This window comes from Balaenoptera physalus, assembly GCF_965194825.1.
Source record: "Balaenoptera physalus genome assembly, chromosome: 15".
Taxonomy (NCBI): Eukaryota; Metazoa; Chordata; class Mammalia; order Artiodactyla; family Balaenopteridae; genus Balaenoptera; species Balaenoptera physalus.
This window is the reverse complement of record NC_138894.1, coordinates 3,752,117-3,778,570: the sequence shown is the minus strand read 5'-3', so window position 1 is coordinate 3,778,570 and position 26,454 is coordinate 3,752,117. Positions and strand designations below refer to the sequence as shown.

Here is a 26,454-nt window from a genome sequence, read left to right as displayed (position 1 = left end):
CGGTTGATGCGATTATGATTGCAGACTCTCTCGTCTCCTCCCTTCCTGCAGCCTGTATAATCGCTTACCTCCTATTTTTAGTGGCCCTCGCACTGTTGACTGAAGGTGGTAACCAATGCCGGGCTCTGCCTCTCAGGCCCCTTGGCTGGCACGGGGTGAGGCTCTGGGCCTGGCGCGGGCAACGTGGCCTGCTGGAAAGTGGATCCCTGGGCAGGGGGCCCGGGAGCCCCCCTGAACCTCCACCGGCCCCTTCTTGCGAGCCCCCCCCCCCATCCCAGAGGAGCCTGGTGGAGCCTCCGGTTCCAGGCGAGGCTGCATGGACTGTCTCACCAGTTGTGGGGGGGGGGTCTCGCTGCCCCCAGCCTGTCCTCACTTTCAGGCGAACAGCTGGGCGCCGGGTGGGCTGCAGGTGCCCCTGTTCTCTGAGCCCCTGGGGGAGGGAGGCCCCATCCAGGTGGGCCTGTCACCGCCAGCTGGTGTGCACAGTCAGGACGTGGGTGGAGCGTTCGCCTCTTGAGCTTTGGCCTCTGAGTTGTGCCCCAGGAGGGGTCTGGCTGGCTCGTTCACGCCCATGTGGCCAGCGAGGAGAGCTGTCGCCCACAGGGCTTCATAAGGAATCAGCCAGAACCCGACGGTCCCCCTTTCACATCAGCACACAGATCCAAACCCCGAGGACAGTTCTCTTGTCGTTGGAACTTGACAGGAGTTGGAGGACACTGCTGGGGTGCGGCCCCTCCAGCTCAGGACGCTTTGGGGCTCTGGAAATACCCTGGACCAGCGTAACCGAAGGGGCCTGATACCGTGAGCCACCCCGAAACCCTGTGGCCTGGGGCTCACCCGCCCTGCACCTGCCTTTTCTCCTTTGTTAAGTGAAGTGCTTAGAGCTGAAGAGCTTTAATCCTTCCCTTTAGGGTTTAATTTCTCGTAATTTGTAAGAGAATGTGGATTTCTTCTGGAGGAGCCTGGGTAGGGATGTCAATTACAGCCGCATTGTAAGGACTTGGCCATTTTTCCTCTGCCTCCCCCCCCCCCACCGTTAACCTCCCGTGCTCCCATCTCTGCCTCTTGACCCCAGAAGGCTAGTGAGCTGTGCGGATTTAAGGATGACTGTCCTTTGGGGCCGGCAGGGGCCGAGGGTGTATGGGGTGTGGGTTTAGGGAATGCACGTTCTCCCTCTCACCGTCCTCTCCAGCCAGCGCTTCCAGCGGTGGTCTCGTGATTCGATTCACCGTCCCTGGGATGTCCTTACTCTTGTATGTTTATGTGTGTAGTTTACTGTCTGTTTATACAGCGCTCCGATGTGTTCCTTTGTCTTATATGGTCCACTTTTCTAGAGGAAGGAACATTTCTAATTGGCTCACTTTATACTAGAACTGATCACCGTGACCTCTATAAGGAAGGGCTTGATGCAGGTTTTCATTTCTATAATTTTATAATTCAGACACATCAGGGCCTCACACTCTTCCTGTCGCCCGTGAGCCGGGAGGAGTGTGCAGAGTCTGATCGGTGTGAAAAAGACACAGCTGCTGTTATTCATTGTGTTTTCGTAGGACGCTACATTTTTTTTTTTTTTTTTTGGCCGCGTTGGGTCTTTGTTGCTGTACACAGGCTTTCTCTAGTTGCGGCGAGTGGGGGCTACTCTTGGTTGCCGTGCGCGGGCTTCTCATTGCGGTGGCTTCTCTTATTGCGGAACATGGGCTCTAGGTGCGCGGGCTTCAGTAGTTGCGGCACGCGGGCTCAGTAGTTGTGGCACGCGGGCTTTGTTGCTCCGCGGCCTGTGGGATCTTCCTGGACCAGGGCTCGAACCCGTGTCCCCTGCATTGTCAGGCGGATTCTTAACCACTGCGCCACCAGGGAATCCTGACACTAAACGTTTTAATATCTGTTGTATATGCAGCCTTTGCATAGGTAAGACTATCGAATGAACGGATTTCATTTTGGGCGGGTAGCAGGGGAGAGTTCAACCTGCTGAAAACCTTTTTTAATTTTTTTTTTGGAAGTATGTTCAGAAGCAGCAGGAAGGGCCTTAGTGTCTTAGCAGTTGATTGTAAACCGCAGGCACGTGCAGTGTGCATGAGGCTCTGTAGTGATTCCTCTGTGGCCTCCCCCATCTCCTCTACCCGGTCAGGCCTTGATAACTGGGGAGACAGGAGGTGCCCGTCGTGGCCTCGCGGGTAACAGCTCTCTGCCCTGGAGCTGCTTCGCTGGCCTTCGTGGGTAGAAAGCAGTCTGGAGCCTAGAGTTTTCTAAAGGCCCTTCAAGCTCTCATATCTTCTGATGCTGTCCTGTTGTAAGATGGGACTTCTTAGTTAACAGCGTAATCAATTCAGTGTCGTTTTCTTAAGGTAGAATCAAAGAATGAATCATGGATATGTCAGCTTCAGGACTTACCAGTTAATGGCCAGTCTTGTTTATCTAAAGTGCCACCCTCTCCAATGATTTATTTTTAAAGCAAATCCCAGTTATCCTTTCATCTGAAAATATCATAGGAAATATTCCAGTAACAAAAATTCCTTATTAATTTTTGTTAATTAATAAACTGAACCAAATAGGCAGCCAGTGTTCAAATTTCCCAGCTATCTCAAACATTTTATTGAAAAATTGCTTGTTCAAAGCAAGATCCAAATAAGGTCCATACATTGCAGTGGAATCATATTTTCCCCCACTGTGGATTGACTGGTTGCAGGAACCGGGTCTTTTGTCCCCAGTTTGGGTTTCCCACTGCTGCGGTTTGCTAACTAGACCCCCGTTAAGCCTTCTTCTGTGTCCTCGTGTGTCCTGTAAACTGCCGGCCAGATGGAAAGCTGATTCTGGTCTGATTTTCTGGCAAGATGACTCCATGGTGCCATGCATGCTTCTGTCAGGGTGAAGCCAAATCCGGCCTCTGGATCCTGACACCGAATTAAATCTCGGAGACAGAGTTTTGGGTGAAGTAGAAAAGAATAGCTTTATTGCTTTGCCAGGCAAAGGGGGCCATAGCGGGCTAATGCCCTCAAGACTGTGTGTCCCAGCCCGGAGGGGGTGGTGAGGAGGTTCATAGTAATGGTTCAAAGAGGGCGTGGTCAGCTCGTGGACAGTCTTCTGATTGGCTGGTGGTGAGGTAATCGGGAGTGGGCATCACCAACCTTCTGGTTCCAACAGGTCTGGGGTCTCCGTGCTTGTGAGCAGCAGACAGTTAACGTCTCCCACCTGGAGGGGATTTCAGTGTCTGCAAAACAGCTCAAAGATATTGTTGTGTGTATCCCTTGAGGGGGAACCAGGACCCTGGCCCAAGGCTGCGCTATTGTTTCCTGACTGCTCCTCCCTGGTCCCTGCATCCCCTCCCTTCCCTGATTAGCAACTGTTTGAACCTGCCCATTGGAACTCAGGGAAGGTCCTGGAGACTGAATGAAGCCCATTTCCTGTAATCAAGAATTGGGGAACGCAGAAAGGTTTCTGTGCCCAGGAGCCCCACAGGGTCCTGCTTGGTATCAGGGGGACGCGGGAGGCGTGGAGGTCGTGGCCATGGTCCGTGATTCATCATTCCAGAGGCATGCTGGCCCTCGGCCCTGGCTGCCCTTCCACACGTCCCAGCCCAGCGAGGAGAACACACAGCTGTGCCCAAGGCCCAGTTGTGCTGGGAGGTCAGTGCTTTATTTGGCAGTTTTCAGAGGAAGTAGTGCTGGTTCCCCCACGTCCTCATAAGCCACCAGTGAGGTGTTTGTCTGGTTTTAGAGAAATCAGGAGCTCGTGATTTCAGGTGTTTCTCAGGTGTTTCCGTCGCTTGCAGCTGACATCCTTGCTGCTGTGGGGAGGCCCAGCTGCGGCCAGTGCCGGCTCCCTGGGGGTGCTTGGTGAGCACCTGTGGGGCTTCAGGCTCCTTAGGCCAGTGTCTGCCTCTGGCCGGGCTCCCTTCAGCAGGAGATGGAATTTGGGGACCACAGTTTGGGAGTCAGGGATGCTCAGTGCCCCCCGGTTGGCCATTGTGTTTGGGGCTTTTCCGTGGACAAAGGTGGTATTGTTTTTTTTTTTATATAAATTTATTTATTTATTTATTTATTTATTTATTTTTATTTTTGGCTGTGTTGGGTCTTCGTTTCTGTGCGAGGGCTTTCTCTAGTTGTGGCAAGCGGGGGCCACTCTTCATCGCGGTGCGCGGGCCTCCCACTGTCGTGGCCTCTCCTGTTGCGGAGCACGGGCTCCAGACGCGCAGGCTCAGTAATTGTGGCTCACGGGCCCAGTTGCTCCGCGGCATGTGGGATCTTCCGAGACCAGGGCTCGAACCCGTGTCCCCTGCACCGGCAGGCAGACTCTCAACCACTGCGCCACCAGGGAAGCCCGGTGGTATTGTTTTGATCTATTTTTTTTTAACATAATCTATTGTAAATTTACACGATTATTAATTCAAAATTAGAATTACAAGGCATTTTACTTCTTTGATTTTATATTTGTATCTCTTTGCTCTTAGGCCGAAAATTTTTGTCCCTGAGAACATGAACGTAATCACTTACTCGCTTGATTATCCTGCTTTATTTATACACAAACCATAGAAAGGTTTAGGATATCTCCACCAATATTTCTGGCAACACCGTGAGTACTGAAAACAGCTGAAGATGTTCTGTCCTTACCATTTATCCCACTAGGAAAATGCAGTCAAATGACTGTGCTTCAAAGTCTTTCAGAGTATTTTCTCTCTGTGTTAATGCCACCACCTCAGTATATAATTTGGTTAATTTGTTTCCATTCTGCTTTTGATTTTTAGGACTTAAAAAATTAATATTGGTTTATAATTATGTAAACCGTTTACACGGTCCAGAGCCAAAAGAATGTCCTCAGAGAGGTTCACTTTGTGTTTCTGTCTTCTCTCCTTCCATCGCTATTTTTAAACGGATTATTTTTGTTTTCCCCCTTGTATTTATTGCTTTCTAATGCAAGCACGTACATGTCTTCATAAGTTAGATATTTGTTTTTAATACTTGATGTTTTCTTAGATAAACAGTAGCATAGTCTATACACTTAGCCCAAACTAGAGTTTGAAGGGTTGTCTTCTAATGATGGGGCAAGTTGTATCTTAGTTAATCATGACATTGAGTTAAACCGTGTGTGCCTACTTACTCGGTTATTTTGGAAGGGATAATTAAGGCGACTGCCGCCTAAATAGTCTAATCCTGTCCCATAATAGTTAGAAAATGCGTGAATATTTCTGCCTTATTTTTGCTGTTTTAAAAAAAACCCAAACCTGGCCTGTTTAATTTACATGTATTCTAGTTCAGTGGTTCTCTGCCCGGTGATTTCATCCCCAGGGGACGTGTGGCATCGCCTCAGATGTCTGGGGATGTTTTTGATCATCACAACTCGAGGGAGGGTTGGGCAGCCGCTCAGCGTCTGCAGCGCGTGGGGCAGCCTTCCAGCCAAGAAGCATCAGGCCCTGTGTCCGTGTCCGTGTCCGTGTCCGTGTGTCTGGTCAGAAACCCTGCCTGATCCCAAGGGGCCTTGAGAGCTTGGGTCACCTCCTTCCCTCTCTCCTTCCCTCCCTCCCTCTCTTCTTTTTCCTCCCTTTTCTCCCTTCTTTTCCAGTAAAACTAGATTTTTACCTCTAGGGCTTTAGGAAAACGTAAACCATTTACAATGAAAAGACAGGAGAACATCCATGTCTTGTGCTTTACCGGCTTGCGTGGAGGGAGAATCCAGCACCAGAAAGCGCTATTTCCTTTTACTCTGGCATAAATCCTGTGTGCGACCAGGTATTTTGGAGGAAGCAGATTCTGCTTTATGACGGGTCTCAGGAAGATGGGATTTCTTGTTCGGTGCAGGCACATGCAACACCCACCAGCAGGACGGTTTAAAGTGCTTGAAGTTGAAATTGTGATTCTGGTGACACTGCGGCTTCACAGTGGATCCTGACGTGCTACCCGCTTATGAAAGAAGTTCATTCACAGGCACATGTGAGTGTAGGTGACCAGTGGGCAGTGGGTAGCTTTGCTGCTCTTAGGAAGTTCTCTTGTCATTGATGACATTCCCCCTTCCTCTGGGGGAACTTTTCCCATCTCTGTACTTCCCATGCCGCCCTTCAGTGTCTTATGAGATACTCAGTTTCAACTAAGACGAGGGGTGAGTGATTCCATCTCATTGTGGTTTCAGGTGACATGGTTGTGGAGCTCGCTCCTTTTCTCATGTCGGGACACCTGAGGGGTATCGGTGAGGGCCCTGGTTGCCCTCAAGCATTAGCAGAGGGGGGGCCTAGGGTGTGATCGCGGGGCGTTGGAAGCAGGTGTTGGAGGTGGTCGTGTCTGGTGCTGTGATGGGCTTGCTGGCCTTGGATCTCAGCATCCCTCCTGCCTGTGGTGATGCAGGAGACAGGTGATGTGGTGTCCTTCCCTAAGGTCCTGCGTCACCGCTCTTCCCCGCTCCGGTACCGCCCAGCCTCCACCAGGTCAGTTCAGCCAGCTGGACAGACGCTGACCATGTCTCTGTGACACAAGTGAACGCAGTATAGGTTGATTCCGTGGAAAGGAAGAGGTGTCATGGGAAAGTCAGACAGTAAGGTGATGGCTCACAGGTTGTCAGCCCTGGGGAGCTGGGTTTATAGGATCATTTTGTTCAACGTTTTCCTGTGAACTTGGACTCTTGGGGCTGCTTGGATGGCACTCATGGGGGTGAAAGTGTCCTGTGATGGTTACAAGGGTGGTCCTGCAGAAACAGATCAAGTCACCAAAATCCCTTTTGATTTTAGATTCACGGCGCCAAGAGATAACATTTATTATCCTTTTTAGGCCCTTGACTGGCATCTTATACCACCAACCCTTTTCGTTCAGTGTTTCCCCTGCCTCCCCCCATCCCCTCTCAGGAAGGGTTGACATTGACTTACAGGCCTCTTCCCTTGGACACTGAGAACCTTTGGAAGGACTCACCGCTTTTTCAGCATTTATACTAGCTTTGGGGGCAGCCCCTAAATATTGACAGGGGTCTGAAGGCTTGGTTGATTTTTTAATTTATTCAGCACAGAAATAAACGGTTTGTGTTGGTTTTGGGTGGTGGGTGTTGAACTCAGGGTCTAGGGCAGGGAGTAGTGCCCTGTGAGGGCAAAGTGGTTTCCACGTCTTTCCGAGGAGGAGAAGAAGGCACCCCTAGCGGCAGGTGGCCTTCTGATGGGGCAGGTGGGATGAAGTTCTTAAGCAGTCCTGCGCAGGTATGGGGGGACCACGTTCCAGACAGCCCCTCGGGCTTCAGGATTGACGGGGATCACGGTCCTGGCCTTGTGGGATCCCTGCCCAGCGGTGGGCGAAGCTCCTCGTAACGGTAAAGGAAGACGTCGTGGATTCATTGTGAGTCTCCCGTGGTCGGGCTTAGGGGTAGGTACCAAGCCTTTGGTAACCGTAATCAGTTAAAACAGAGCAAAAGGCCTTAAACTGGGAAATCCTATTGGTGTCTGCCTTCCCATAGAAACTGGATGCTTCTAGAAAAGAAAACCAGCTCAGAAGTCTGGCACTGAAGAACTCTGTCAGTGATGTAGTGTGGACTCATTAGTTTATGGTTTCATAACTTGTTAAAGGTTCTGACACTGACTGCAGATATCTAAGCCGTTTCATCACCTTAAGTAAGGCCTGACTGCAGGATGACTAGCTGTATTAATCTGATTCAAGTCATTTCCTAGGAGAACAAAATTACAACTCCATTTTCATTAATTTACCGTTGTGATCCATCTGTCTCAGAGCCAGGATTCAATTATCTCCTACTTCCCGAAGATGCGTGTTTGAACATAACTTCTGTGGGATTTTGATATTCTGTGAAAGGCGTAGGAGTTAAAGTTAGCTTGTTGTTAAGTTTTGTTTTCTTCTATCTACTATTATCATTTTGTCGAAAAAAATTAAAAAAAAATTTTAACGCACGTTTTTTTTTAAAAAAGGCAGCTGAAACCTAACATCAAGGGAAGCCTCCCTTCTGTCTCAGGCATCCAGATGGTGCCTCAGCAGGGTCAAGGCCACGGTTTCTTGTGTGTACATCCAGAATGTTCTGGAAATAGCTAAGTACTAGGTTACTCAAGCCGTTTGTTTTCTTCTGGCTTTCTGCCTCTTTCTTCTTATAATATGAAGGCACCTCTCCTTTACTTATTTTTAAAAATAAGTAAAACCACTGAATCGTACACTTTAGTTGGTGAATTTTTATGGTCTGTGAATTGCATTTCGATTTAATAAAGAGTAGCCTTAGAGTTTGGGGACTGATTTGGAGAGAAGAAATGAATGAAGCGTGGAACGCTTTCCTCTTTATGTTGTCACAAGGGACTAGTGAGGTTCCCCAAAGATCTGCGTAGCTTGGGTTAAAAACATGTTTTTATGTATTGTTTAGATGGAGAAGCCTGTGGTGAACCCACCAAGGTTCCTGGTACATAGTTAAGTTCACTCGGGTGAGGCATCTCAAAATACATTTGCGGAGAAGAACCCAAAATGTCCTTACCTTACTTTTCTGAGTTCAGAATGTATGTTTGAAGTTTTGCCTATTTAGAACTTAGAGACATTCATCCTGTTTTGCAGGTGGATGGTACTTCAGTATGGTGCTGTTTATTAAACTGTTTGCCTACTGATGGCATTTCGGCTGTGTCCTTTTGGTCCATTTTGATACGTCCTACCCGCATTCCCCGTGGCGCCGTGTGGTTCTGTACTTTCCTCACCAGCCTGTGAGCACCTGTGTCCACTGCCACCCATTGCAGTATGCTATTTCATCACACTTAAAATTAATTTTTCTTACCTTTACTTTTGAAGTACATTTTGGCTTACAAAAAGTTGCAAAAATAGTACAAAGAATTCCTGTATACCCTTTATCCAGCTCCCTCACATCTTAACCAAATTGCACAAAGTAGGAAGTTGACACAGATGCCCTGCTACTATTATCCTATTGGGTGGGCCAAAAAGTGCCTCCGGTTTTTTAGGTAAAAATAAAAGACACACTTTTCATTTCCACCAAGAACTTTATTGAACAAAGTATTCCCTCTTTTGTTGTTCCACTGCCTTCTGCCACTTTTCAGGCAACTTCGTAATTCCATCTTCCCAAAACTTTTTATCTCTTTGAGCAAAGAACTGTTCCAGGTGCCTTTTACAGTCTTCCAGGGAATTGAATTTTTTTTCCATTAAGAGAATTTTGTAAAGACTTAAATAAATGGAAATCCGAAGGTGCCATGTCTGGTGAATACGGTGGATGAAACAGAACTTCCCAGCCATGCTGTAACAGTTTTGGCCTGGTCATCAAAGAAACATGCGGTCTTGCATTATCCTGATGGAAGATTATGTATGCGTCTTCTGTTGACTAATTCTGGACGCTTTTCGTCGAGTGCTGCTTTCAGTTGGTCTAATTGGGAGCAGTACTTGTTGGAATGAATCGTTTGGCTTTCTGGAAGGAGCTCGTAATAGAGGACTCCCTTCCAATCCCACCATATACATAACATCACCTTCTTTGGAGGAAGACCGGCCTTTGGTGTGGTTGGTGGTTCATTTCGCTTGCCCCACGATCTCTTCCGTTCCACATTGTTGTACAGTATCCACTTTTCATTGCCCGTCACAATTTGTTCTAAAAACAGAACATTTAAGTAGAGAATCGCACGCGGAAATACGGTCAAGAAGGTTTTTTTCCGCTTAGCTTACGTGGAACCCAAACATTAAAGTGATTCACATAACCAGACCTGGTGCAAATGATTTTCAGCGCTTGATTTGGATATTTTGAGTATGTCGACTATCTCCCGCGTGGTATAACATTGATTGTTCTCAGTTAATGTCTCGATTTGATCGCTGTCAACTTCAACTGGTCTACCCGACCGTGGAGCATCGTCCAGTGAGAAATCTCCAGCACAAAACTTCGCAGACCACTTTTGACACGTTCGATCAGTTACAGCACCTTCTGCACACACTGCACAAATCTTTTTGTGCATTTCAGTTGTGTTTTTGCCTTTCTTGAAATAATAAAGCATAATATGCTGAAAATGTTGCTTTTTTTCTTCCGTCTTTAATATTAAAATGGCTACACAAAAATTCACCAATTTTGATAAGTCTTTTAAAATGCGCGCTGATATGACAGTTGTCACGTACGGTCTAACAAAATTGTTTCGAATGAAGTTAAAGACAACTAAGTGCTACTAGAACCATCTTACGGAAAAAAAACCAGATGAACCTTTTGGCCCACCCAGTACTTTCTGATCTCACAACCTGATGGGTGAGAGGTGATATCTTGGTGTGATTTTAGTTTACGTTTATTTTATTATGAGTGAAGTGCAGTACCTTTTCTTATGTTTGAGAGCCAGGTATCTTCTTTCCTGGTTTTCCTGTGTCCATTGTTCTTTTGATTTGTTTTTCTTCTTTCAAATTAACCAATTTTTCTTTTCCTCTAATCAGTTTTTTTTAACATCTTTATTAGAGTATAATTGCTTTACAGTGGTATGTCAGTTTCTGCTTTATAACAAAGTGAATCAGTTATACATATACATATGTCCCCATATCTCCTCCCTCTTGCATCTCCCTCCCTCCCACCCTTCTCTAATCAATTTTAAGGAGCGCTCACTGTGTCAGGACAAGTAGCCCTTTGTGTCATGAATTGCAAATATTATTTTCCCTAACTTTTTGTGTTTTGAGTTTGCCTGGGGTATATTTTGACATGTACAAAAGTTTTTATATTTATATATATTGAATTCATCCATCTTTTGTGGTTTCTGGATTTTTAATCTTAGATTTTAAAAAAGTTCTTCCTTCAAGGTTATAAAGTATTTCTTCTATATGTCCTCCTATGCTTCTGTTTTTCACTGTAAATCTTCAACGCATTTGGAGTTTGTCCTGTCGTAGGATGTGAAGGTTCCAGACGGTTGCCAAGGTATCCTGTGGCCTTGTTTTGAGAAGTCTTACCTTTTCCCCAGTGCTTGAGCTGGCACCCTGTATCATGCACCAAATTCGCAGGTGCTTTGGGTCTGTGTTCCTATTTCCTCACGTGTCATTAGTCTGTCCCTTATAGCCCACACCAAACATGAACAGGTGAGTTCTTTGCAATCTTCCCATTACTTTAAATAAACAAAACAAAGTGGCATTATATCAAAGTCTAAGAAAAGCTAATTCCTGTGCTTACATGTAGGTAAATGAAACAGCACAGGCCTGAAGGTCGGTCACTGAGTGTTTGGCACGGGGTAGAAGGCAGATGGCCCCCTCCACTGTGCACCCAAAAGTGGGTAAAAAAATGAATATCCATTCAAGAAGTCATTACGCTGGCCTCGCCTGGACCCCCCTCCTCATCCTGCCAGCTGTGTTCTTGGGTGCAGGAGGAGGGAAGGATGCCTGGTGGGAAATTTGAATGAAAATAGTGACATTTTTTTTTTTAAAGATTTTTTTGATGTGGACCGTTTTTAAAGTCTTTACTGCATTTGTTACAATATTGCTTCTGTTTTATGTTTTGGTTGCTTTGGCAGAGAGGCATGTGAGATCTTAGCTCCCTGACCAGGGAGCGAACCCGTACCCCCTGCATCAGAAGGCAAAGTCTTAACCGCTGGACCGCCAGGGAAGTCCCAGTGACAACATCTTTTTAATGGGGGCGGGGAGGAACATTTTGGAAAGTATGTAAGAGTTCCCTGAAGAACTTTCTTTAGTAAGTTTAGCTTCTGGTCTTTAGGAAGTCTGTATCATTTAGGAATCTTGTCTGTGTTCAGATGACACAGTGAAACCTCAGTGTTTGACAGAGACCGTTACTGGTTTCCCCCTAAGCACTTGCTCCTCTGGAAGAAAGGGTCAGTGCAGCGTCTGGCTCGGTCACCCTGCGCCGTCTGGCTCTCCTTGGTCTCCGCGTGAGGGGCAGCGTGCCCAGGGTCAAGGCTAGGGACTCCCAGGTCAGCGGGCTTGCAATTCCCACTGCACTTGTGCACTGGGCACACCTGTGCGCATGGCACACCTGTGTACATCCCCTGACTTCTCTGGTGTGATTGGGGACAGTGAAGTGTCGTCCTGGTGTTAGGACGGAAGGTGACGATGCAGGAGGAGCCTTAGCCTTGTCTGTATCCCCAGTAAGTGCTGAGCAAGTGACAGCCAGTTCCTCGGTCTGTTTCCTTTCCTCGGTGTGTGAAGCTCCGCGGCACAGAATTCCTGGACTCGTGGGCTGAAGGTGAAGGTAGGCAGGGCAGGGCTTAGGGTGGATAAGAGAGGGGCAGGTACGTGTGAGGAGCACGCAGAAAGCCGGTCCCGGTGAGGGAGGTTCGCCCACGCGTTCCAGGGTCTGACTTTGGTCTCTTTGAGAGGATGGCGGGACGTCTGGGCTCGGCGCTCGTGAAGGTGCCACCGGGAGCAGGAGCCCGCGTGATCAAGTGTCACGTGTGTCTGTGTGTTTTGGTTGCTGTCTTTTGTCCACAAGAATGATCTTCAAGACAGAGCGTATTGAACACACATCGTTAAGAAGGACTTGCACCGAGACGGGAGGCAATCTGTGGGAGAGCACCTCGCGCTGCACACGCAGGGCTCGAGTTGGGAGGATTATGTGTGTTCACGGCTGGTTGGCGTAAGTCCTGCCGGGATTCTCCGCTGGCCTCGAAGGAGAGGAGGGCTGGAAGATTGGAGCCGGCAGATGTTCTGATTTTCTAAATGGAGGGAAAAGCAAGATCAGGAGAGAGACTACTGCACAGATTACGGAGTGGGCGTGAAGCCGGGAGGCCTGCGGGCGTCTCTGCCAGCCCCCGACGCCCTGTGGCTTGATTCCGCAGGTGGCTGGGTCAGCTTGGACCCCCTTGTGAACGCAGCCCTCAGGTCTAGATGTCACCCTACCTTCTCGCCTTGGACCCTCCCTGCTGTCCTGGGCCTCCGGCTCCTTGGGGATGGCCGGTGGTCGTCCGCCCTCGCCGTGCTCTGTGGGACCCCGGCCCCATCCGCTGACCATCTCCCTTGCCTCCCTGCATGGTCTTGTGACACAGCGCATGATTGAGGGACAGTTGCGTTTTTACTTTCGTAGTCTGTTTACACACACACAGGGTGTAGGACGTTCACAGAAAGAAAAGGAGAAGGTCCGAGGGACAGAGTGGTGAGAGGCCCTAGCCCAGGGCTGGCTCCAGCCAGTCTGGTGACGAGTGTGGTCCAGGGCGCAAAGGAAGCACGGCGAGTGCCCCTCCTCCCCCCACGTCCTCTCACCCCCCCCCCCCCAGTGGCTTCTCTCTTTTTTTGTGTTTTTTCCTTCTTATTTATTTATTTTTTAAAATACAAATTGACTTTTTAAAAAATTAATTAATTAATTAATTTATGGCTGTGTTGGGTCTTCGTTTCTATGTGAGGGCTTTCTTCTATTTGTGGCAAGCAGGGGCCACTCTTCATCGTGGTGCGCGGGCCTCTCACTATTGCGGCCTCTCTCGTTGCGGAGCACAGGCTCCAGACGCGCAGGCTCAGTAATTGTGGCTCACGGGCCTAGTCGCTCCGCGGCGTGTGGGATCTTCCCAGACCAGGGCTCGAACCCATGTCCCCTGCACTGGCAGGCAGACTCAACCACTGCGCCACCAGGGAAGCCCTTTCCTTCTTATTTTTTTAAACCGTTGAATTGCACACTTTTTAAAAAACTTTTTAATTTTTTATTTTCTTTTTGCCCGCACCACATGGCTCGTGGAGCTTCCCTGACCAGGGATCGAACCCGAGCCCCCTGCAGTGGAAGCGAGCTACTGGACCGCGAGGGAAGTACCCCCCAGCGGCTTCTTATCTCCACAGCGATGGCAGCTGCCGGGGTTGTTTGGGTCGTCTCTGGAGGCCCGGTTCAGAGGTGGGGTGTTTGGGGCAGGGTGGCCCTCTGTTCACCCCCACCCCCGCCGGCCCTTTATATTAAGATGCTAGTACAGGGGACAAAGTAGCCTTTTCTCTGAGCACCTACTATGGACCTGGAACTTTGCCAGGTGCTTTGTATGCTATTTAGTATCTACAGCAGGTATGCAAGGTAATGCTTTTCTCCTTGTCCTCCATCTTATAGGTGAGAAAACTGAGCTTTAGAGACAGGCATTTTGTCGAAAGACAGGCCAGTCGGGGATGGAGCTGGCATCTCACGCACCCAGGTGACACGCCCGTCTCCCTACGCGGAGGACTGTCGTGTGCACTGGTAGCTGATGGGATGGCCGTCCCCAGAGTGCGGTCTGCTAGTTTGCTCCCTCCCAAGGAAGGTCTCAGGTGTGTCCTGCCCTTGACCATGATCTGAACAGCAGCGTGGACACAGAGACCTGGAAACGGGCGTGTGGGGTTTGCAGGTGAGGCATGGATGGAGGGATGAGGTCATCCGGGGCTGAAGCAGAACGAAAACTCTCGAGAAGCTGGAGCGCCGGACTGAAAGTGGAGTGAAGACGTGGACCAGGAGGGTCAGGGAAGTGCACGTGTCCTCTGCTTCCTCTCAGAAAACACCTGCCAGGTGCAGTGTGAGAGGCCGTGCAGGTGTGGCGCTGCCTACGCGATGCGTCCCAGGCAGCAATGACGTGCATTTCGCATCGTCAGCGTTTCCACTCTCTGCAAGGATGTCCCCACCGAGGCCACGTGTCACATACAGAGGTGATGGAGGGTGACCCGCAGGGGCCTGAGCTCCCCTGTTTGGGCTCTTACCGTCCACTTGTCTGTGTGTCTGCTTTGTGGAGGCAAAGCCTACGTCTGTGTTGCCTGTTGTGTGTCCGGCACCCGGCACAGTGCTCGGAGGGCTTCCGAAGTACTTGTGGGGTGACTTATCTTGAAGTCCATCCAGAAGAGTCATTTTTCAACTTAGGAAGGTTTTGCTTGCAGAAGAGGCCCCAAGGGACACTGCAGTTCCTCTCACTGTTGGAAGGTTAGTCTCGGGAAGGAGAGATCAGACCTGCTTTCTAGTCCATCATAAGTTACTTTTTATGTAAAACTATTATGTTCATATATACACTGTTTGCTTGTCTCCTTAGAGTTTTCTTTTTTAATTCTAAGGCAGATATTAGCAGGTATTTTGGATAGCACACATCTGCTTTCGAAGTTATCTAGAAAAGTTTAACTGAATTTTTTATAGGTGAGTTTTCTTGCAGCAGATACAATAAAGAAGCACCACTGTGTCATCCCACGTTTGACTTTGGCCCCTCGCTGGACCGAGTCCCTTAAGAAGGACGGCATCTGTGCTGTGTCTTATTTACATACGGTGTTTGCATGGAGCAGATGTGCATCACATTTCCGTTGAATAAGTGTGACTTTATTTTTATCAATGAGGTGACTGATACTGTCTCCAAGGAAACCCAGCGTCCGAGGCCAAGTGACAGCCTCCACAGCACGCAGCTGGTAAGAGGCAGACTGGGCTGTGCAGCCACTGGAAGAGGTTCCTTGTGTCCTTTGTCACATGCGGAGGCGTGGCTGGCCTCATCACCTGGGTGACTCTTCTTTCAGACAAGCCTGGTGTTCGATATGGAGGGTTTGGAGATAAATGTTTTTGACTCGACCCTTCTCACTTGCTCTCCTTTTCTCTGCAACAGTGGTTCTTACCTGGGGCTGGTGTCATAACCAACTCCAGATGGTCCGATACAACAGGTCTCAGTGAGATCTGCGTGCAGTGAACAGGCAGGGGGGACCCTTTCCGTCTCTGGAATGTGTGGTTAGAACACGCCGGTTTCAGCTCTTGCACGTCACCTGAAGATACCTTGTGTTTTGCTGAGTTGTAAATCTGAGTAATGGGTCACAAGGTACAGGGGAGATTTATCTTATTCCCTGACTGTCCTGTCTCTGCTTGCACATTTTCACGGAACAAGTTACATGCATGGAGACGGTGGTGAATTTCAGGGTTTACTGATTTCAGGGTGTCCTGCCTAAGGGGTCGGTCAGGGAAATGATGAATTCAGAGAAGGCTTGAAATCTCGTCTTGATTCTGTTTCCTCTGTGCACAGAATGGCATGGTGGAGCCCAAGTTTGTCATTTCACTGCGCGCGTAAATGAATGGATCGCAGCTTTTCTTTGACGCGTGCAGGGCGTGAGGATTATCTAAGGAGACCTGGCTGCACGAGGGCGTGGGCTTTCTTTCTGCCAGATGATCGTTGAAATGTTTCCTTTGTGCCCAGTTGAAAAGCTGGGCATGTAGATTTTCATGCTCTTGTTGGGTTTCAGCTCTGGAAGTGCTTACACAGCTAATCTGGCATTTGCAATTATTTCCACTTCAGACTCAGCAGGAGGCTCTTTGGGGATATTCGGACAGAAATGACTTAATTGGATTTCAGCCCAGACACAGTATTTACATGGCTTTATGGATGACATCAATTGGGCAGCTGCCATGGGAAGTCATCTATACATTTTTGAGCTTTAGAGTTTAGAAGTCCTCTTTGATTCATTCAGTCTGTCTCATTGGCTTCTTGCTAATTTATATAGTAAATGAAATACTCAAGAAAAATAAATTTGTAGCAATAAAATGAAGACATATGGCTCCTAAGCAGAACCATCATTTGGTTTTGGCAGAGATGTGCTGCTTTCTGTGTTGAAGGCTCCGTGTTGATACTGAAGGGCTGGTTCAGGTAGTTGTGTAAGGGATTTGGGGTCTCTTGGTTTGAAGTTTGGGAGAAGAGGCTTCTGGACTCTGGGGCGCTGAGTGGGCCAGGCATTGCACAGTAGTTGCATCAGATCTTACAGATATCACTGAGGAAGTGGAAGTTTATTGGATGACGAATGTCTGATAAGAGTCATTTTGCCGAGAGCCTGCCATGTTGCCGAGAGCCATATGGACACCAGCATGTGGACGTCCCTTCCTAGAGGCACTTGTGTCTGCACAGCCTTTAAAAGGGGAGTTTGGTTATAAAAGAGCGATGGCTGCAGAAATGGAGGACATTCCTGTAGAACGTTCCAGAAGATGGGGCGGTTGAGTTCATTCCTGGGCAATGAGTTGGATTTGGCTGGACAGTGGTTTTGGGAGACTGGAGGTGGGAAGGCTGTTCTCCGGGTGGCGGAAGAAGTAGCAGACATGAAGGCACAGAATTGTGAAAGCAGCTGGCATTTGGGGAAAATGTGGGTGAATACACTTTGACCATTTTCAGAATATTCAAAAGCCCCCTAAATATACTTTAAAAACACAGTGACATTAAAATTTCTATTCAGTTGGAATAATCATAAATTTGTTGTCTGAAAGTTACATTTTTATAACTCTTAGCCTTTTTTTTTTATGGGAAAATTTAATTTGTTCAACTCCCTTTTCATTCTATACGTTGTGGAATTTTTATGGAATACATTTATGGGATACTGTAATCTACATGAGCATCAACCCTACACAAAAATGGGGGAAACACATCACGTTGACTCATTACCCATCAGAAGTGAAGTAGGGCAATGTGAAGTGAGGTGTTTTTTCACCATTTCTTAGACCCAAATCCATTCTGCAGGAGGCTTCTCAGTTACCAGTAATTTATAAAATTAAAAAAAAAAGCCAACCTTCCCACGAAATCTTTCCTGACCTTTTGCTGCAGAGCTTAATAGTTCTGCCCTCCCAGGGGCTGCTCAGATGCCAAAGGTCATGCATGGGCCATTCCCGGTCTTTTTTTCCCATCACCTTCATCTAATTGCTGTAAAAACCCGTCCTCCACACTCATGGTGAGAGGCCTGTTCTGTTTCTTAAAAGGCCGGCGATGTGATGTGACCTGGGACACAGGTGGGTGTGTGACACGCCAGATCCCTGGAGCTCTGTAATACACGTTGTCCTCGCAGCCTGCTCGGCGATGGGAGGGAGGGAGGGGCTCCCCGTGTCCGGCCAGGCTTCTGGCAGAGGACGGAGTGGAGGAGGGAAGGAAAGGGAGGACGGAGTTGATCTCACAGCTTCCATCTTCATTACCCGAGTGAGACACAGTGTGAACGTGTTCCAGAAAAGAATCCAGTTAAAAGTAAAATTATACCTCCCCCCTGATTCCACCCCACAAGTTTATTAGTTGTAGCCCCTCTTGGCACACCCTGGTCTGGGCTTCTTGCCTGCTTTCCAAGATTCTATTTTTAAAAAGTGTGTGTGTGTGTATGTGTGTATGGCCTTTCTTGCAGTTTCCCTCATTCTTTCAGTCCTTCATCCCCCAAAGGTTAGGGACGTGAACTTCAGCAAAATAATCAAAATAGTGCTTCCACAGACTTACAGTAAGACGGGCCATTTGGTTCACCTGGTGTCTAAGTTATCTCGGATGAGAATTCATTGTCTGTGTGTGTGTCTTTCTTCCTTTCTGTCTGTCTTTCCTTCTGTCTGTCGTTTTCAACAAAAGGGGTTTTATTCTAGTGTGTTTTTGTGTTGAAGGTTTATTTTGGTCAGCATGCTTTTTATTAGTGGTGTAGTTACCTGGGCAACAATGAAATCCTGCAGACACTTCATAAAGAACGCGGGTGACCCTTTTAAAATGTCTTATGTAATTAGACTGTCTAGTTATGCTGTTGAGATGTATACACACACACACACACACACACACACACACACACACATGTATATATGCTGATTCTGAAAACTACGGTTTGGGTTAGTGGAAAGAGCTTAAGACAAACGCCTCTCAGGACTTTTGGAGGATGGGGGACTATTGTATTTAAGAGGCTAACATCAACTATATACACAAAAGCTTACAAACCATCAGAACTGGTGTTACTGATGCCATTCCTCTCTGCTAGAATTCTGAGGCGGCGACTATAAAATTTAAGTCCATATTAAGATTTGCGTTATGACTTCCTTGTCATATAAGCTTTAATACATTTTTGGTACCACACCATCGATTTTGGATAATTCTCACGTCCACTCCCATGTGCTGATCTCACAGCTACGGGTTGGAGCAGAGGGACCCTCGTCACGGAAGAGGACACAGAGGCGCAGGACCACCGGGACGTGTGGGGGCTAAGCCGGGCCTGGGACCCACGGCCTTGTGCCACTCTGGTCCCGGTGCGCGTGGCTGACCCACTGCGGGCAGTTTTGTTCTCCGTCCTGGAAGGCTTGTCTCCCTCAGGCTGTCCACAGAGTTAGAAACTCGTGCTTTTTCTGCCCCGTTTTCTTTTTTAAAGAGGAACTTAATTAATTAATTAATTAATTTGTTTTTGGCTGTGTTGGGTCTTCGTTTCTGTGCAAGGGCTTTCTCCAGTTGCGGCGAGTGGGGACCACTCTTCATCGCGGTGCGCGGGCCTCTCACTATCGCAGCCTCTCTTGTTGCGGAGCACAGGCTCCAGACGCGCAGGCTCAGTAGTTGTGGCTCACGGGCCTAGTTGCTCCGCGGCATGTGGGATCTTCCCAGACCAGGGCTCGAACCCGTGTCCCCTGCATTAGCAGGCAGATTCTCAACCACTGTGCCACCAGGGAAGCCCCTGCCCCGTTTTCATTAATCAACGTCTGATCCACAGATACAATCAACTGATAACCAATGTTATCGTTTAAAATCGATTCCAGCCCATTGCGGAAAAATTTGATGGCTTCCTTTTCAGGACAGCTCTATCTTGAGTAAGAGTCCTAATTTCGGCGGGACCTCCTGATATGTGGAACCCCGCTTCTGGCCGTCAGCACTGAGGCCTGGCGGGGCCGCTGCGCGAGGGGTGATGAGAGGTGGGTGGGTCCTCTCCCTGGAAGCCCGGCTGTCAGATCCAGAAGCGTTTTCTACGCGGTCTGGTGTCCATCCACACGAGGCAGGAACCAGGGTTCATCTTCAGCCAGATCATTCAAGGAGACTTTAGTGTAGCTCTGTTGCCTGTCTGAAACCAGCATTCTCCCACTCGAATCAAGTTTTCCACCAAGTCGTTGAGTAGATGTGAAATACAGCCAGTTCTGCAGGAGGTCAGCAAGGCCACGCTGGCCCAGGTGGGCCTGGTCAGGGGGCGATCCTGGTGTTCATTCTGAGCTGGGCGACCACCTGGGCCACCGAGGGGTCTGGTCTGGAGAGTGGTGTCCCATTGGGATGGGGAAGAGGCAGAAGAAAGGGCCTATAATAATCATGGCTTGTTTTTTCTTTTTAATAAAAGAAAAAAGACATTTGCTTTTAGCTCTGTCTGCAGATCAGGGGTCTGGGTGGTTCCCTGGGTGTGTTTTGCATAAAGTATGAGGTTCAGTCATGATGGTCACCTGCTGTAACCTGGGAGTCTTCAGCTTGTGTGCAGTGTTCAACAGTCAGATAATGTTACTCAGTCATTTTTTTTTTCTGCATTGACATCTAAGAGAAACAGTACCTTTGTTTTTATTTATTTATATAATTTATTAAAAAAAATTTTTGTTGAGGTATAGTTGATTTACAATGTTGTGTTAATTTCTGCTGTACAGCAAAGTGACACAGTTATACACATACATATGTTCTTTTTTTATGTTCTTTTCCATTATGGTTTACGCCAGGACATTGGATATAGTTCCCTGTGCTGTACAGTAGGACCTTCTTGTTTATCCATCCTATAGAGAATAGTTTACATCTAGTAACCCCAAACTCCCATCCCTCCCCCGCCTCTCCTCCCCCTTTCTCAAATGAAGGTGGTGTGTGTGGTTATGGGCTTGAGTCTTGGAAGCCGTGTGATGCTGTCCCTCCCTGATTTGGGGGGCTGAAGCAGGGCCCCCCAGCGTGGCAGACACTCCAGACAGATGGTGGCGACGGATGACCTTTGCCCGAGTGTCCAGGTTCTGGCCCTTTAGTGGTGATCTTCGTGGGGAGAAAGAGGGCTTTGCAGTCAGACAGGCCTGGGCTCGAATCCTGGCTGTGGCCTGAGGGTCTGGTGCTTTCGTTCCTGAGCTGATGGTCAGGTGTGTCTCCCAGGGTTGCCGTGAAGGTGGACGACGCTTTGGTGAAGGTGGAGCCGCCAGGGCTGTGTCCTCTGGGACCTGTCCAGGCGCTTCTCCCCAGCCTGCTCCTCTGTTTCTGCGAGTCAGGAGGAGGGAGGCTGGTCTCTGCAGGGAGCCTTTTGGGGATTCTAGTCCCCTGGGCAGTTCGGCCAGTTGGGAAGTGGGCAGGGCAGCGTGTCCAGTGACCTTGGGCCTCAGCAGAAGGGCACGGGCCTCTCATTAACCCCGAAGACTCCACTGCAGGGAAGCCCGTTAGTGACGGACGCCAACACTGGACGGCCACACGCACGGAGGTTCGGAGGAGACTGCCCAGACTCCCCAGAAGACCAGCTGGGGCAGGCACCCTGTGGCACTGGGAGTTCAGGCTGGGCTGGGACGGCTGGCTTGGGCGTCCAGAAGCCAGGCCCGCGGGGACAGACGGTGCTCCTGGGGGGACAGCCACCCCGGCGAGGCCCGGGCACCCTCGCCGGTGTGGGCGCTCAGCCGAACGCCCCCCGAGGCTGTGGAGAGCCCCAGGTCGGGCCTGGGCTTTCCAAAACATAGTTGAGAAAAAGAAAACCTCATTGTTGCAGGGAATTCAGATAATCGCGTGGATTTTGCATTGGTAAAGTGATTGGGGTCCAGATCAATGTGGAGAACGAGGTGCGTTTGGTATTCGTGTTAATTCCTTTCCACTCCTTCCTCCTCCTCTCTTATTTCTGTGGGGAGATGCAGGTGATGCTCGTGGAGAAATATCTTTGAAGACGAGCGTGCACCGTTCCATGTGTCCCCTCCTGCCTGAGCGGGCTGTGCGGCGTCCTTGAGTGACCTCTTGGGTGAGGGCCTCCACGGTCCCAGTGACCTTGAACCTGGCAGTGTTTGCAGTCGGAGGTGGTTTTCTGCACAAAAGTGTACGCTTTCCTGATGGATTTGATCACAGGTTGTAATGAAGACCTGATCTGAAATGCTCATCCTTAACAGAGGTTTTGAATAAGCCCATAACCCACGTTAAGCATGGTAGTGGGAAGACTGCATGTAGACCCAGCAAGAGAGCGGTTTTGGTCTCTGTGTTCATTTCTGTCTAAGGTGTGTGCTTCGTTCATTGACGCTTCGTCAGTGAAATGCTTTTCTCAAGGAAAACGCTGCCCCTGCATCTCCCACAGTCAGTCCCCAGGTGGCCAGGGCATCTTTACGTGAACTTGAAGCAGAGCCTCTGGTTGGGGCTTCTCCGTTCGCTCAGATCCTGCACCTTGGTATGGCTTTTCCGCCACACCGAGTGTCAGAGGACGGGGTTTCCAGAGCCAGGCCATCGTGCTTTTGCACTGGGCGGGTAAATTCTCCGGCACTAAGTTTGCTACTGGTGCGGTGGGTTTAGTTTAGAGCTTTGGAGGCCTGCACTCCTCACTCTAGAGCCTACTAAGGAGAGCCTTTCACCTGTCTGAGATCATTAAGCCCCGTGTAATAAAAGTGGGTGTTAATATCTAAGCCGGGTGGTTATTGGGAGGGTTAAATAACACCCCCCGTGAGAGCATTGTGCACGCGGAGAGCAACCCAGACAGCCCTCAGAGGCCCACGGGCATCGGCTTGGGGAGATCTGACTCAGGCATGTTCACTTTTCAATGAAGAATTTAAAACTACAACTTAAGTCCAGAAGGACCCATGAAAATACGAATACAGCGCTGGTGTTTGCGGGGGCAGCTGTGTTTAGCTGGTGACTTTCTCCAGTAAACGGCACGTGTAAGGCCCACAGTGAGAAACCAGAATCCTTGGTCAGGACCCCCAAGTCCAGATACCAGAACGTCTATTTCTGCAGAACCTGTCGTGTTACTGTAAACGCTTGGCAGGGAGAAGGGCGCCGTCATCCTGTTGTATGTCTAACATCTTGTCCCGATCTCGTATCCCCGCTGTGTTTGCCCAGTGCCTTGTCCTGTGTTAAATCGTACGTTTGAAAAGAATCATGCAAGCCCTTAAAATAATGCCAGAGAATGCATAAAGAGGAATTCGTTTTTTAATCAAAATTTATGAACTTGCCTTATAACATTTTTATGAGAGCCCTACTTGAATTATCCTTTTCTATTTGACTAAAATAGAATTCGACTTTTCCGTGGGGTATTTAACGTTTTGGGTCATCATCATGCCGGGGATGAATTAATAGATCTTGTCTGAGTGAACTGTCAGGACGGATCCCTTCTGGGTCTGAAGTGTAATTAAAGATGACAGTGAACCCCCTCGGAGGTCCACAGAGCCTCAGGGTCCCCTGAAATGATAGGTTGGGACTGAAAATGGTTACCCAGGTGTGGTGGCCATGAGGTGACAGCAAGCTCCACGGCCAGGAGGGAGGGGACCGCGGGTCCCCTCTGTCAGCTCCTCGGCTTGACTTCCTTGTAGTTTCGGGATGCTGTCCTCAGATTCCTGCAGGGATTTTTAAAATTTTTATTGGAGTAGAGTGGATTTACAATGTTGTGTTAGTTTCAGGTGTACAGCAAAGTGAATCAGTTATACACATACAATATATCTATTCTTTTTCAGATCCTTTTCCCATAGAGGTCATAACAGAGTATCGAGCAGAGTTCCCTGTGCTATACAGTAGGTCCTTGTTAGGTATCTATTTTATACAGAGTAGTGTGTGTACGTTCACCCCAAGAAGCACAAAGCTGTGGGTTGGGGGGAAGGGGTACTCCTCTCTCAGTGAACGGCCAGTGCAGGAGATGGAGTCTCTAAATGACTTTAAATGGCCACGCTCTGTAATTCTTCTCCCTAATTAGGCTCCCAGACAGGCTTTTTGAATTTCCACTTGGCACCGCTCTTTTCTTTCCGGCAGTCTCTGAGGCCATGGGCAGGGGCATTGGGGCGAGGGGGCTGGGAGACACCTGGGACCTTAGGTCCCTCGGCTATGGCCAGGGGTCCCCAACCCTCCCAGCCTCCGCCTCCGAGCCGGCCCGGGGCCTGGAAGGTGGAGCAGGGTGAGGGCGTTTCTGATTGGGTTGAGGTCAGTAAATATAAAGCACCTGTTTTCCGGGGTCTATTAAAAATAATGGTTTCAGGCAAATAAATAATCAGTTATCTCTCAAGCAGTGACTTAAAATCAAACAAGCAAGCGGTCCTAATAGACGGTTCTTTCTGTTTCTTTTCAGGTTCTCTATGTTCCTTTTCTACAAGTGATTTCCCGGATCACCATTCTCTGCTGAGGTTTGAGTTGGATTTGAGAATTTGGAGAATTCCTGCAGCTTGGTGACTTCGGGGGCGCTGTCAGTTGAAGAATTCACTTGTTGAGGAGCTCCGTGTCGTGCGTCCTCTCTCCTAACTGAGTGCCGAAGGTGAGTGGGGCTTCCTGCCTAAAACAGACGGGAGGACTTGCTGCTTTTGCCTCAGATGCTCGCTTTGCATTAGTAGAATGGCAATAAAGGTAGCTGTGATTTGTTGAGCCTCATAAAATGTAAGTTTCCAACGGATCTGGTTCAAAAATCAGACTCGCCGTTCCTGCTTTGGCACGTGGTGGCGTCAGGTAGCTAGGAAGCAGGACAGTGGGCACCTCCAACCTGTGAGCCACCCCAGCGCCTCTGCTCCTGGGCCAGACAGGTAGTCTTGGGTCTGGAGGAGCTGGGCCTCCTGTGTGCCGCCTGGGCCGGTGGCGGGGACGGGGGGCGGTGGTCCAGGATATATAGGAGCTGTCTTCAGGGTGAGCTCCGTCTAGTGAAGGCTTCATTCCAATTTGGATGCTGGGAAGATAAGTCTGCATCAAAACATGCAAATAGATAAGGATTCTGAGGAAGGGTTTGTATGAGAAATCTGCTCGTGCGTTAAAATAAGATCGTGCCTGTGATACAGCATGTGGATTGAGATCATAGCAGACACTGGACAGAAGCACGTGTTGTAACAGACATTTCTCAGCCCTAACAAAGGGTTTGGGATATTTGATTTAGATTATAAGAGATGCTGTCTAATGGTTCAGTTCATCTGGGGTCCCAGCTCTGTCTGGGCAGTAGAAGTGCTTTATGAGAAGGTCCAATTTCACCTCCAGAGTGTTGCCCCGAAGTGTAGGGGTAACACCCAATTTATGAGCTTTCCTTCAAAACCTTATTTTGCTTCTATTATGCACAAATTGCTTTGAACTATCCTTTTTCTTTTTTAAAATTTTTATTTTACATTGGAGTGTAATTGATTTACAATGTTGTGTTAGTTTCAGGTGTACAGCAAAGTGATTCAGTCATATATATATGACTGAATATATATACACACACACACACACTCACACATACATATACCCACCTTTCCCCTTTGGTAACCATAAGTTTGGCTTTAAACTATTCTTGAACGTATAACTTTGGACCATAAAATCTCTTGGTTTGATTGCTGTAGATTTATTAGTTTAATATAAGTTAGAATTTTCCTTCATTTGGTCTAAAACTACTACTAAAATTTTTGTAAGTCAGGTTTTTCTCCTCAACCACTTTTTTTTTTTTTTTGGAACCAGCTTGATTTCAATTACGTTCCCCTTTGATGTGTGGTGAGCACAGGGCATGGAATCAATATGTAGTGTTTCATAGGGTAAGATGATGAATTCTCCTTTATGATTTCCTTGGAGCGAACGACAGTCTCCCACCTGTTTAAAGGGGGGAGGCGTCCATTATGATTTCCAGGTCTGGGTCCTGGTTTGGAATTGAGAGCCTAGAGCTCATCTCAGCAGCTGATCCAAGCCCTCCCCCTTACTGTGTCCCCGTAAGTGACCCTGAGGTCCCCCTTCCCCCAGGACATTGCTGGTTTTCAGTGGCTTTACATCCCCCCAGGCGCTGGTCGGACCCTCCAAGGTTTCTCTTCCAGACCTTATACGGGTAGAACGCCTTTGGGTGTTTCATGTCTAATCCTGGGAGGTTTCCATTACATAAAAAAGTCTTGGTTATGACCATTCAACGTTTTCAATAGCCATTGAAGTGGAACCTTTTAAAACTTGGTCGTTTATAAATGCAGTCATGTATTAATCAGTTTGTCAGATTTCATGGGAATATAAGCTAGGAATTAGCGCAGATCCTGGAATCTGGTCATCAGAATTCTTTAGTGATTCATCAGTCACGGAGTCTGACACGACTTCTTTAGAAGGTCTTGGTCATGGGTGACATTAATAGACTCTCAGTGACTGTCAGGGTCCTCTTCCAGAAAGTGGTGAGTCGGGGAAGTCACACGCTTAATTGGGGCAGTATATTCTGCACAGGTGCCCAGGAGAAGTCTGTAACCATCACACAAACAAGAGTCGATGCCTGGGTACCACTAGATGGACAGTCATACGTAGATTATCACGCGGATATACTTACAAAAATATTTATATGTATGCACGTAATTTTAAACAAATACTCCTATAAGTTTATGAGAGCCACACCAAAGCCCTGATTTACTTATTAAAAATTACTTTCGTGGTTTTGAAAACTGTCCAGTGGGAAAACCACTAGGGCTGTCCATTCGTGTAATAAATATTGACTGTGAGCACAGCTGGATTCTGGGCTGTTTTTCCTGCAGTGACTGTTTTAGCAGCTACAAAAATAGATGAAATACAGTTCCGGACTCTCTTTCTCGTGGCCTTGTGGGATGGGGTGCGACCCTGACAGCTCTGGGGCTCTGGTGACAGCTGCAGTCAGGCTCTTAGAGCAAGTTTCAGGTGCCCGAGGCAGGGTAAACTGAGTGAGTTTTAAAGAAGGGGGGAGTGGGGCTGAGGCGTCATGGGTCCCGTGGCACAGGGCAGGCTGGGTGGCTTAGCGGGTAAGCGGTCTCCACGTCGTTTAAGCA

At 48.4% G+C, this 26,454-nt stretch overlaps 1 protein-coding gene across 5 annotated transcripts in view; it reads left to right on the top strand.

The window, feature by feature from the left end:
* NCK2 (NCK adaptor protein 2) overlaps positions 1-26,454 on the top strand; it is a 139,792-nt gene that overhangs the window by 41,636 nt on the left and 71,702 nt on the right. For all 5 annotated transcript variants that reach the window (XM_082426396.1, XM_082426397.1, XM_082426393.1 and 2 more), the window contains one exon: positions 23,811-23,993. The gene's annotated coding sequence lies outside the window, so the exon portion shown is untranslated. The remainder of the gene's footprint in view (positions 1-23,810; positions 23,994-26,454) is intronic.